Source organism: Haliotis cracherodii, unplaced genomic scaffold (assembly GCF_022045235.1).
Source record: "Haliotis cracherodii isolate W230 unplaced genomic scaffold, xgHalCrac1.p SCAF_8, whole genome shotgun sequence".
Lineage (NCBI taxonomy): Eukaryota > Metazoa > Mollusca > Gastropoda > Lepetellida > Haliotidae > Haliotis > Haliotis cracherodii.
Genome location: NW_027266341.1, coordinates 2,654,431 through 2,668,469, shown reverse-complemented (window position 1 = coordinate 2,668,469; position 14,039 = coordinate 2,654,431). Strand labels below are relative to the sequence as shown.

Below are 14,039 nucleotides of genomic sequence, written 5' to 3'. Positions count from 1 at the left end.
GAGTAAAGTATAGAGTGAAAAGTAAAAGCATGACTTAGGCACAAACAGGTAACCTATATAATTTTGCAATTGTATGAGGGAGCGCCTCGACTGAAGTCCATAAGCAGACGTGGTTGTGAGGAGTCCAAGGGTGAGATCATGCCACAATGGACGAGTCTGCAAATCATAATGGGCAGGTTAACATGGAGCTTGGATTTAGTTCAGCTACATTCTGTTACAGATGACACATTTTATATAGGCTTTAGTGTCTTCAGGAAATTAAGTAACTGCCGTTTAATACATGTACATGTAATTTCCAGGTCATTCAAAACGGATTTTATTACAAATTTAGACATGAAAGAAATTATGCTTTCGGAAAATTAAGTTTAAGTGCATATTCACACATATATGTAATAATGTTCGTATATATACATACATGTACATATATGCTAACACGTGTCCGTATTAAAGTATAGTGTTCGATCAACTTTACCTGCTGATAGAACTTAAATGTTTTCATCTGTAACCATTTCCGTGTGGTGTATGTTTACCTTGTACAATAACAAATACATGCAAACTCAAATGTTGGGCATGTATTATGTTGATATGTTGATAACACTTCACGAGAGGAAGCTATTATAAGGGGCGTGTCTGGTTCATCACATGCTCCATTGACAAATGGACAATGTTGTTTTCCTGTGTTATTATTGCAGATGTTTACAGTGTAGACATGTTTTCAGGGTTCACCCTTCCTCTTATGCCTTAGTCCCGAGTGTGGTGGCCTAGCTTTGGTTCATTATGGTCTGTAGCCTAGCTTTTTAACTAAATAATCCAATGGAAATTCATACGTTTTAATATATTGATCGTGTTTGTTTTATACGTAAACCTTCGATACTTACCTCACAGTTTTTCCTTCTTTTTCGACAGGTATTTAATAAGTAATTAACTTGTTCTGACTGCAATATTGTCTACATGTAAAGTTTTAAATCACTCACGCACTCTTATATCTTCGTTGGCTGGCGCTGCCATGTTGAGGTACCCATGCTTATCATGCAATTCACTTAGTAGTCTGTCTCCACTATTATGACGTTTAAAATAAAACGATAGAGCCTCCAATAGCTGTTGATGAATTAACAGTGGACATATAATATATACTTTTAATTTAAATTTCCAAAGCAAATTAGTATTGGTTTACCAAACATACCCTGTTGCCCTTCCATATCTAGTTTTATAAACCTATTCATTGGGATCGCTATTAAGTAAGAGACTTCTTTCTATAGGCATTAAGACCTATTGTGAGGTTTTACTTTCCAGTCTGGTTAAATCTCCTTAACAGGGACGTTGTAATGTCCCTGGGATTTTATATAATATCCCAGGGACTTTATATAATGTCCTGGGTATTTTATTAATATAACTTCCGTTCAGATTGTAACATGTAATGAAATGAAAAATCAAATGACAAGTGTTTTCTTTATATTCCCGAGAATCGAACTCGCAACCTTCATATATGTAGCCCAGTGAGTGTACCACAAGGCTACAGATGTGTTAAGAAGCCTCACTGGTTTTTAGAATGTCCTTTTCAAGATCCGTACGCCAGCAACAGATATTTTACGCGCGTTTCCTAAGGTTCATGGAAAGTATGTTCGAAACTTAAAAATGTTGATAAATGTTGTTTTAAGTTTCTTTTTTCGGTTTCCTCGGTTTTGGTAGACAGAGCATGCCCTGGGGGTCGGGAAAAACATGGCATGCTCTGTCTACCAAAACCTCGTGAGCGTGTTTTCTCCAATACATAAAAACTGGTTATTTTGTCTGACCTATTACCAACATAACACAAATGGTGTATGCTTAGATGGATGAAGAGTGCGCGCAGTGTGTTCGTCTGATTCCTTTGACCAATGCAACACAGAGGATATATCACACTTATTTTATGAATCTAACACTAATTCGTAATCTAACACTCAGGGGATTGTGTGTGTGTGATTCATACTGCAAGTATGCCATGGAGGGCATGTGTATGCATTTGCCATGACTTATAGGACACAGAGGGATAATACGTGTGTCTGATTTATATCATTAATACATGTATACAAGCTGTTCTCTTTATTTCACCAAGTACAAGATACGTTCTCATTTACCTTGTAACACTGTTGCCACACAGTTTAAGTAACGATAAATGGCATCACCAATGAGCAAGATTGGCCCAGTTAGCTTTACGTTTCAAATAATTTGTGTGCTGGATAAAACGATACATCTCGTTGATAAAACCACCTTGAAAAACACGAACTCATGTGTCAGTGGATGTCAATGGTTCAAAGCCATATCCGTGTTGTAGTGGATACAGCGCCTGCGTAGATCGTGGAAACTCGGTGCTCAGATTCCCTGGTCACGTCATGCAACTGTAAACTACGTTTATAACGAACATGCTTATAACAAACTGACGGATATGAAGTACTTTTTATCCTGGGCATTTGCTGCATATATGCTGTGTGTATGCTTACAACGAACTGTTGTGGTTGATGTTACCCGGCCTGGCGTGGATCGCGGAAGTTTGGTGCTCATATTCCCTGGTTGCGTCATACCAAGAGACGTTTGGTAGTTGTTGTTACCCTGCCTAGCACTCGGGATTTACGGAATAAAACGAGGACGGACCGACTCGGTGTTCACTATGATGTATCTGAAGGTGTATCATACCGGCGTGGTATGTCAGTGGGTTATCAATATACAGACGAATTGATTCCGGACTAGTATAAGCAGCCAGACACGCAGGGTTATGCAAAATGAATAAAATAACCTTGAACGTGACGTTTTATTTCACTTGACCTCTCGAATGAAAAAGCTGTATTTCCCTTGCCTACCCTCTGCAATAATGCCGGTTCATACTTACACTCAGCTACCTTGAACATATAACAAGAATTGTCAAAACATTGTTCATCAGATTAAAATGTCTAAATTGTGTGGAGATTAATCTAAGCTTACATATTCCCAACTGTTCCATCGAATGTGAGAATGGTAGAAAATGTTGTTGACACATCACACATTGACATGTATCAATACCCGTTACTGATACTGGAAGCAATGCTATGTTATATACAGGCTCTGGGTTAGAAAATTGAAATAAATGATGACATTTGAACACATCCCTTCGTCACACAGGGTTGCTGTTTTGTTAGGTTGGTTGGTTGGTTGGTTTGTTGTTTAACGCCGCACTCAGCAATAGTCCAGCTATATGACGGCGGTCTGTAAAATAATCGAGTCTGGACCAGACAATCCAGTGATTGACATCATGAGCATCGATCCACGCAATTGGGATCGATGACATGTATCAACCAAGTCAGCGAGCCTGACCACCCGATCCCGTTAGTCGCCTTTTACGACAAGCATAGTCACCTTTTACGACAAGTATGGGTTGCTGAAGACCTATTCTACCCCGAAATCTTCACGGGTCTGTTTTGTTAGGAATCACTAAAAATACTGTAATGCTGGTTAGTACAGCAATGGAACTTTGCAATATGAACCGTCTTAGAAAATATGTGCACTCATTTTTAATTAAATAGTTTAACAAAACTATTAATGCGTCAAAGTATAAGAGCAAACACTATAACGTGCATATAGCATGCATGTAAACATTGTTGGTTATCGCACTTTCTACAGCAACTGTCCTGTCTATAAACACCAGTAACGATAATTTTATTGGTTATGTATGCAACATGCAATGTATGTAGATTACCAAACGAGTCCCTGCTAGATACCGTTTTTACTACAGTGAGTTTATTTCACGTTTCTAATGAGGACAAGTGTAGTTATTTATTTATTACTCGAAAAATGTGGCTCATCATCTAATTTCAACCTTACAAAAAGACATTGCTGGAATAAGGGTAGCGTATGAATAACATGTGTAGCTTATGATTCGACAATAGACTGATATCAATAATAAGTGAGTGAGTGAATAAGTTGGTTTAACGCCGATTTTAACAGTATTCCAGTTAGGTTCTGCCCCATCGGTCAGACACCCCATGTGTTAGACACCCAGTTGTTAGACACTTTACTAAACAAAAAAAGTGAGCTTACCTGTGATGTAATGGGCTAGTCCCATCTCGCTAGATTGATAAGGACTACTACTACTGAATTGTTTGAGTTTAAACAAGATTGTTAACTATTCTTTCGTTCAAGTAATTTCACACCTACATTTGAGACTTCCTAATTAAGTTACCCAAACAATAATTTACCAATTTATATTGAGTTCTTACCATTAAAGATATGACTGACCCCTGTATCCCAACAGCTCTGAACTCTTGCACTGCATTAAGATGGCAGGATTGCAACAAGTCGAATATGTCATGTCATGTAAAGGGACACCACGGGTATACTTCCAGGGTTATCTCTTCAACCGCAATAAGATCCGCCATACATGCACGCATTGGAGGTGTACAGTGAAGACATGTGGTGGAAACTGCACCACTGTTGGCGACATCAAAGGGTGCTTCTTCCACTTCAGTCAAACCGCGTAGAGGGAAGCAAAGGAGTAATGGAGCACTGGATCCGACGCGCGTGTGCCCTGACCCTTGTCCCTTGCGTCAGGTTCAGGATATTTTGGGTTGATGCCATGAATGACTGCCCTGCTGTCCCCGGTGTCAATGAGTTCAATGACTACATGGTTACGACTTGGGTTGACGACGACTCCCTCTTCCCGATCCTGATGTGGAACCATCACGCCAGCTTCGGTGCAAGGACTAACAACATCATTAAGGGATTCAACAGTCGTTTGAATACTTCTCTGTCGACCCGACATCCAAACGTTTAGCGACTTCCGATTTCTCAGATTAACTTTGGTGCAGCCCCTCCTCCTAGGATGCGAGTATACAAGGTTGACAATCGATGGACACTACTGAAAGAAAAACTGGACAGCGGGGAAAGACGACAATGAAGTACCTGGGTGCCGTTGCCAAACCCATCAAGGTGGTTTAAGTGACTTTCATGTGCTTTGACTTTTTGGGGTTGAGATGACTCCTCCGATTTAAATTGATAGTGCTTTAAATGACTTGATATGTGCTGTAAATGACTTGATAGTGCTGTAAATGACTTGATATGTGTGCTTTAGTGCTGACATTAATTTAATTTTGTTAGCAAGTAAACATATGAGTAACAGTTTGTGGTGGTGTTTTCTTGCTCCTTACTGGCTGACAAATAGGTGAAGAAAGAGTCCACTTAAACGGTAGGTAACAGGCATGGGATTAGTAATCAATAAACCATTACTAAAAGTGTCTAACAAGTGGGATGTCTGACAGATGGGAGGACATCTTCAAGTTATATCACGGCGTGTCAGCTTAATATGGGAGGAAAGCCCGAAGTGATGCAGGTCTCAGACGTTTACAACTTTGGTGAAATCCACGAGCACGGGCATGGCGCTGATAAACCTAAAAACATAATCGTGTCGAACCGGGATTCAAACCCACTGTCATAGGTTCCTGGCGTGCCCAAGGGTCGCAACTTTGCACATGATATCAATAATAAGGAAAGATTAGATTCTGAAAATATATTAATAATAACCTTACCACAGACATCATCAACAGAAACATCTTCATCCAAAGGACTTATCTAGCTTCATTATATCAGACTCGACCCAGTGTAGGAAAGGGGAGCCCGAGACACGATCCACTCAGAGCGTCGTGTCATGTGATTTCATGCAAGTCAACAGATATTATATTTGCTATGAACTTGTAACCTCCTTGGACAACATAAATTACGAGCAGCCAAATTCACGATACGGGATTGCATCTGCTGACATAGTGAACACGACGTTTCTATTGCCTGGCTATTGGATCCAAAGAGGTCAACTCTCATTTGCAACAAAATGTTAACATTCGTAAATCGACTGTGGCGGTGAATTTTGTGATGATGCTTCGACAAAAACTATTTTATTTTTGATGCTCTGAACCTTTATAATTGCACGATCTTTGCATTATTATAATCCCAAAGTTCGACTCTCTATTGTTAACGTATTTGTGCGCGAGTACTTTTGTGATAATGTCAGAGACAACAGGCCGGTGTGATTAGTGCAGGCAAACACTTAGCCGTGAAGAACTTCCCGGTTATTCGTAATGGCGGGTGTCTAGATGACTGACTGTCGACATGGTATCTTCGGTCTGCTTATAAAGTTCAAATCTGATGCGGTGACAAATAGTACAATGAAAGTAACTCTTGGTGATGGCGTTATTAATGCTACACCGATTGTAATTGTAAATTCTAAAACCATTCCAACGCATGCAGGCTGCGTTTGTATAATTCCTGTTTGTGCAATGAAAACACGACAAAGGGTAAAGGAAACAATAGAATTTAATACACATTGGGATATATATGATATTATACAAGGGGGCTGCTCGGTCGCACAAGGAATATCCAGCAGACGGGGGTTAGTTCTAAGGCCGTGCTGGCCTGCGAGGATAGGGCTCACCTGCGGGTAGAGAGGTGTTGAGGAACAGGAGCAGATTATTATTAGATTGAATGATAAGGGTACCCTGCGGGTATGGAATGTGAACTGGTGGCTGCGCCGGACCAGGTAGGTAAGGAATTTTGGGGGGCCCCAAGCCATGGAATGCTGTTGCCTGAGGCATGCAATGGCTTGAGATGCCAACCGGCCTGCAAGGATAGGACTACCCTGCGGGTAGAGGGATAGGGCTACCCTGCGGGAAGTGGGATAGGGCTACCCTGCGGGTAGAGGGATAGGGCTACCCTGCGGGAAGTGGGATAAGACTACCCTGCGGGTAGAGGGATAGGGCTACCCTGCGGGAAGTGGGATAAGACTACCCTGCGGGTAGTGGGATAGGGCTACCCTGCGGGAAGTGGGATAAGACTACCCTGCAGGAAGTGGGATAGGGCTACCCTGCGGGAAGTGGGATAAGACTACCCTGCGGGTAGAGGGATAGGGCTACCCTGCGGGAAGTGGGATAGGGCTTCCCTGCGGGTAGAGGGATAGGGGTATCTTGAGGGTAGAGGGATAGGGCTACCCTGCGGGAAGTGGGATAGGGCTACCCTACGGGTAGAGGGATAGGGCTACCCTGCGGCTGGAGGAATAGGGCTGCCCTGCGGGAAGTGGGATAGGGCTACCCTGCGGGAAGTGGGATAGGGCTACCCTGCGGGTAGAGGGATAGGGGTATCTTGAGGGTAGTAGGATAGGGCTACCCTGCGGGTAGAGGGATAGGGCTACCCTGCGGGAAGTTGGATAGGGCTACCCTACGGGTAGAGGGATAGGGCTACCCTGCGGCTGGAGGAATAGGGCTACCCTGCGGGAAGTGGGATAGGGCTACCCTGCTGGTAGAGGGATAGGGCTACCCTGCGGCTGGAGGAATAGGGCTACCCTGCGGGAAGTGGGATAGGGCTACCCTGCGGGAAGACGGATAGGGCTACCCTGCGGCTAGTGAGATAGGGGTACCCTGCGGGTATGGATGTGAACTGGTGGCTGCGCTGGACCAGGTAGGTAAGTGTCCTGCGGACGGGGGTAAGTTGCAAGGCTACCCTGCGGGTAGAGGGATAGGGCTACCCTGCGGGTAGAGGGATAGGGCTACCCTGCGGGAAGAGGGATAGGGCTACCCTGCGGGTAGAGGGATAGGGCTACCCTGCGGGAAGTGGGATAGGGCTACCCTGAGGGTAGAGGGATAGGGCTACCCTGCGGGAAGAGGGATAGGGCTACCCTGCGGGAAGAGGGATAGGGCTACCCTGCGGGAAGAGGGATAGGGCTACCCTGCAGCTGGAGGGATAGGGCTACCATGCGGGTAGAGGGATAGGGCTACCATGCGGCTGGAGGGATAGGGCTACCATGCGGCTGGAGGGATAGGGCTACCATGCGGCTGGAGGGATAGGGCTACCCTGCGGCTGGAGGGATAGGGCTACCCTGCGGCTGGAGGGATAGGGCTACCCTGCGGCTGGAGGGATAGGGCTACCATGCGGCTGGAGGGATAGGACTACCATGCGGCTGGAGGGATAGGGCTAACATGCGACTGGAGGGATAGGGCTACCCTGCGGGTAGAGGGATAGGGCTACCCTGCGGGTATGGATGTGAACTGGTGGCTGCGCTGGACCAGGTAGGTAAGTGTCCTGCGGACGGGGGTTAGTTCTAGACATAATGTGCTTAAACTAAGCAGCCCCAAGGTGGTTAGAGGGTGGATGGAGGGTACCAAATTGACTTGACAGAACGATGGTTAAACGGCAAGATGGAGGCTGAAAGGAATTTACATAAATACACATGTGACGTCATTCTTCACGCTGCACATGCCCGGTAGTGAAAGATATCATGGGAGTATATAAGAAATGTATCTACATGGATGTTGGTTAACGATAACACGTCTATGGGAGAATAATACTAAAACAAGGTCAATTGGCCTGACAAGAGTGATAAACAAACATTAATACAATTTAAGAGATACACTGAGAGTGAGACCACCGGAAGTGTAAACAAACTGCCGTACGAGCACATGGCAAAGGATACAAATAAATATACCAGCGGTGAGTGATAAAGTAAAGGCGTTAGGGTTGAGATACTACGAGATGAACTGCATATAACGACATGGATAGTATTATCATTGCACAAACAAAAATATTACATTAACATTTTGTGCAATGAAAACACGACAAAGGGTAAAGCAAACAATATAATTTAATACACATTGGGATATATATGATATATACAAGGGGGCTGCTCGGTCGTACACGGAATGTCCAGCGGACGTGGGTTAGTTCTAGGGCCATGCTGGCCTGCGAGGATAGGGCTCACCTGCGGGTAGAGAGGTGTTGAGGAAAAGGAGCAGATTATTATTAGATTGAATGATAAGGGTACCCTGCGGGTATGGAATGTGAACTGGTGGCTGCGCCGGACCAGGTAGGTAAGGAATTTTGGGGGGCTCCAAGCCATGGAATGCTGTTGCCTGAGGCATGCAATGGCTTGAGACGCCAAAACGAGGTTGTGTACGACCGAGTGCCCCAAAAGATGAGTAAGATACACGGTCACGAAACCTGATAACTGGGAACTAATACATGAATAATATGGCATGGAATCTGTATTGTAGATTAGGGTCCACATAACGACCGCTGTGCGTTAAGCAGAGTCTCTTCTGAAGTTCTAATATATCTCTGGAAACAGTCTGAATTCCAGCGGCCCATAGTCTTAATTAGGTGGTCCTCCACCCGGGCGCTAGCTGCGGTGGTGGCAGCACCGATACGGAACGAGTGCCCACTATACTCGTTTGAGTTAAAACCGGCCCTAGTCAGCACTCTGCTGAGCCAGGACAGAAACATTGCCCGTGTGATGGGCTGGTGTTGAGCGTCCACAAATAGTGCATCCTCACTAGAAGCTCGCTGAAGAGTTCTGGTATGGAAGAGCTTCCTCAAACTTGAGAAAGGGCACAAGCGACTATTAGAAAACAATATTATGAGGACGCCTACTCGAAATGGGTCCGTCTTGGAAGCTTTCAGCAGGATAGTGCACTTTCTCTTAGCGAAGTCAAACTTGATGTCACTCAAACAGCACACCTGGCAGCACACGTGATTTCTCCACATCTGAGAAACCCGAAGAAGGCAGTTAAGCACATGCATTCCATTACAAGGTCATTTAACGGTCCAAGTACTCCTGCACGCAGTGTACACACGATTCGCGCCAACACTGTGTAGGTGGTGGGAAGTCGTTTTCTTGGGTTCGGAGCTTGCAACTTCTTGTAACCTCTCATGATGGACTGCAGTCAGTTCAATGCCCCGGATCCACGATGGTCGAATATCGTGGTAATGCCACGTTGCAGGTAAAAAAACCTCACCCCAGCTAGGTAGGTCTTAACAGTGACGTGTTTCAACTGCAGCACGCCATAACAATGGGCAATGAAGTACTGTAAATATACCTCATTCACAGGAGGGAGTCTGTGATAGAACATGGTTTGAAACAGTCCGAAAGTCAGCAAGAACTTTATATAACAGGTCATACCAGTCGAATAGGCGGTCTGAGTACCCTTGCTGACGACCGCGGACCACAGTCTGTTGAGATGCGCATTCAGGGCCACATTACTGGGGGGGGGGGGGGGGGGTTGTTGTGTGCATGGTTGTGCATGTGGCGCCAGGGCTTGGAACTTGGTGATCTGCAAACGAGATAGTGAATCAGCAATGTTATTATCTGAGTCAGGAAGGTGATGGGCCAGTACCACAAAGTTGTGGACTGTTGTCCAAGTGAGTCGGCGTATGAGGGACATGATACCTTTACATTTAGATCTACCCTTCTTGATGATGAACACGGTAGCCTGATTATCACAATAACACGCTTTTTCTCCCAGAGATGACCCCAGAGAATAGCCGCCACGACGATTGGGTAGAGTTCCATGAAGGCCATAGACAATTGACCGGACATACTACATAGCACTTCCTCCGACCATTTTTCAGGGAACCAGGCACCTTGGTAATAGCCCCCGTGTCCCACTGTAGCAGCTGCATCAGTGAAAAGCTCAATGTATGGGGTAGGTGAGATGTGGAGGTCGTGGAAGAGGGAAATACCATTTCATTCTATCAAGAACTTGTTCCACATAGCTAAATCTATGTTACAATCGCCTGACAAGCTAACATGGTGATGCAACTTATCAACAGTTGTGGAAAGTTCGATCAAATAGGAGACAAACGACCTGCCTGGCACGATCACTCTGCAAGTGTAGTTCAAGTGTCCGAGCAGGGAGAGAAGTTCTCTCTTGGTGCAACTTCTCTCTGTGGAGTATCTGCGAAGGAGCTCTGCTATACGTTGCAGTTTATCTTGAGGTAACATAGCAGTCATAAGATTTGAGTCAAGAATGATGCCTAAATACGCGATCTCTGTAAGGGGTCCCTGTGTCTTATGGAGAGCTAGTGGAATGTTGAGTCTCTTGAAGAGAGACAGTCTAGTGCTCATGGTCGATACAGCGTCGTGGCCTGGAGGGTCAAGGACTAGAAAGTAGTCCAGGAGGTGTAGCACATGAAGGAAGTCGTGATTGTGTCTCAGAATCCAGCAAAGAGCCTGAGACAGTGTCAAATATTTTGGGGCTAGAAGGCTAGCCGGGTGTAGAAATAGTACAGTCCTTCCCACTTGAACCCGAAATATGGCCAGTATTCAGGGCTTAATGGAATCTGCTTGAAGGCATCAGTTATATCTGCCTTACACATGAGGGCCTCTCTTCCGAGCTGAATAATGATAGAAATGGCATGATCATGTCTTGTCAATTAGTTGGTTGATGCTTGGGTCGGTATCATCATCATGGGGGGCCGATAAGTCCAATATCAAACGTTTCTTCCGAGAATATTTCCCCTCGGCAAGTCCATGCGGACTAACCCTGTATGTGTCATAGTGGGACTCCTGGAAAGGCCCGATAACGTACTGCTTGGCACATTCTTTCTTGACAGCTGCGGACACATCCACCGGATTTCTCCTGGCACTAAGGTTGTTGCGGCATTCCACTGTCGATTTAGGCACAGAGTCTAACATTGGATTGAATCCTGTCTCCAGGCCAGAAATGAGATAATCGATGAAACCCTTGTCTGGGTGGAATTGTAAGTCCGCTTTTAATCTCTCAATGTTAATAGGTGTTAACGTCAATGTCTGCTTAGTACTTTTTCTCTCTAAGGCTTAGTGTAGTCAATCCTTCTGTGCTTTCTGGCATTTTGTCTTGCCGTGCTTTCTTGAAAGGCAAATGAGGCAGGTGTGTATGAAAGGACACTGTTGGCGGTTACAGCCGCTATCATTAAATTTGTTACAGATCTCTTGTCCATCACATCGAACACGAGGTCTACCTCTGGAGTCTATGTACGTGGCATCACTGTCCACATTTCTTTGGTCATATGGAACATGTCTGCCTTGAGGCCTGCCAATTGGTCGGCGAGCTGTAGCTATACTCGGGCAGACGTCGGTGCCGTGGGTTACACTTTGACACGCTGAACACGTCCTGGTATGGCGCCCTGAGGAACACAGGCTGTAGAGTTTTGAGTCTCTCATGTCCCATCGAATGACAACTGCTTTTGCTTGAAAAGCTGCCACACGAGCTGCGAAAAGTTTGTGGTAGTCGTAGTAGCATGTCACACCATACAGAGTAGCAAGTTCGATCACAGTCTGCTCGTGGCCATCCAGCTGTTTCCTTTTGGCATCATTGTTCTCACAATAAATGTCTTTGTAAATACCGAATGCCTGGATAAACTCTCCGAGTGTCAGTGTCCTATTCGGCCTGGGGTCATCTTTGAGCGAGTATACATTCCCGTCGAATTCATTTACTCTAGTATCCAAACTGTCCTGGTTAGGTAATGTCAACAAAGCCAAGTTAACTTCTTCCTTCCTTCCTTCCTTCCTTCCTTCCTTATCTTCCTGGATCTTTTTTCCTTAAGGTGGGGGACACTGTGTGGATATGAGGTAAGGAGTCTGATGGAACCTCTGTTGAGTTGCTAGCGGGGGTCAGGAGAGAAGTCTCGATACCACTCAGGGTATTCGGTGTAGGGTGGCCTAGTAGAGGCATCGCGCTGAGCCCTGTGGTTGTGATCAGTTGTCTAAGTTCGGCGATTTCTTTTTGCAATCCCGCCACCGAGGGGATCACAGGGACTGAATCTGTCAAGCTAGATACATCAGGCTGGGGACTTGTTGGATGAACTGATGAACTAGTAATGGTACCCGGCAAGTTAGTGTTGCGATTACTGCTTGGTAAGTCTTGTTGACACTCGGAAACGGAAGCCAAGGTTGCTTGTCGTCTCTGTTATGGGATGTGACATGGAAATCCCTCGGTTGTTTTCAGTATACAGCTGGAACTGTCTGTTCCACGATGCAGGCACGCTGACACCTTGACTGGCGAGACGAAGTCGAAGGTCAGCTAAAGTGAAATAAGGAGCCTTCCTAGTTCTGGGCATGCTGCGGTGGTCGCCATCTTAGTTTGGGTCAAGGGTCGCCACGTTAACCCTAGCAGTACTTGTGTTGAAACTAGCAGATCTGCTGCGACGTCTGGTAGTCCTGTCAGCCATTTCAAAGCATAAGGCTGTAAAGTATCCCTCTGCTGACAGGGATGAAGATTGCAGATGGATAAGAAGTCAAATGGTGGTGTTTACCAAATTGACTTGACAGAACGATTGTTAAACGGCAAGATGGAGGCTGAAAGGAATTTACATAAATACACATGTGACGTCATTCCTTCACACTGTGCATGCCCGGTAGTGAAAGATATCATGGGAGTATATAAGAAATGTATCTACGTGGATGTTGGTTAACGATAACACGGCTATGGGAGAATAATACTAAAACAAGGTCAATTGGCCTGACAAGAGTGATAAACAAACATTATTACAATTTAAGAGATACACTGAGAGCGAGACCACCGGAAGTGTAAACAAACTGCCGTACGAGCACATGGCAAAGGATACAAATAAATATACCAGTGGCGAGTGGTAAAGTAAAGGCGTTAGGGTTGAGATACTACGAGATGAACTGCATATAATGACATGGATGGTATTATCATTGCACAAACAAAAATATTAAATTAACAATGATTACTTCAAAGCAAGGCGACAGCATATAACTCACACAACATTCAAAAATACTATCTAAACATAACACAATTACAATTACAATAAGTATACCTGTCCTTGTTTTGGGACTGTAATGCAAGCGCCAGGCAGGGTAACAACAAGTACCATCTTAATTATTAATCTTGGTAGGACGCGGCCACTTGATCAAACCGCCGACCTCCCGCTCTGAGGCTGACGCTCTACTAGACCACAGAAACAGGTCGCGAAGCAGGACATTACTGTATCAACCTTGCTATAACCAGTGAGACAAGTGTGTCCAAGGAAAGTTGACTCCACCTGAGCTGTGTGGAAGGCACAAATATGTCCTGCAGGTTCTTATGTGATGGAAAACGCGTATCATGCGTATCAAAGTACGGATACAGGACAAAGACAGACATGCATTTCAGATATTTACATTGTATGTAAGCAGCCCCTAGCTCATAGATGTCCATGTTTATTTTGACAGTGAGCAACATCAGGTGTCCCAGCTATACAGTCAAGCGGAAACAATTTCCTGGTTGTCAAAC

At 44.9% G+C, this 14,039-nt stretch overlaps 1 pseudogene; it reads right to left on the bottom strand.

Moving 5' to 3' along the window:
- Positions 1-3,415: 3,415 nt before the first annotated feature.
- LOC139450260 (uncharacterized) lies at positions 3,416-10,534 on the bottom strand (annotated as a pseudogene).
- Positions 10,535-14,039: the final 3,505 nt, after the last annotated feature.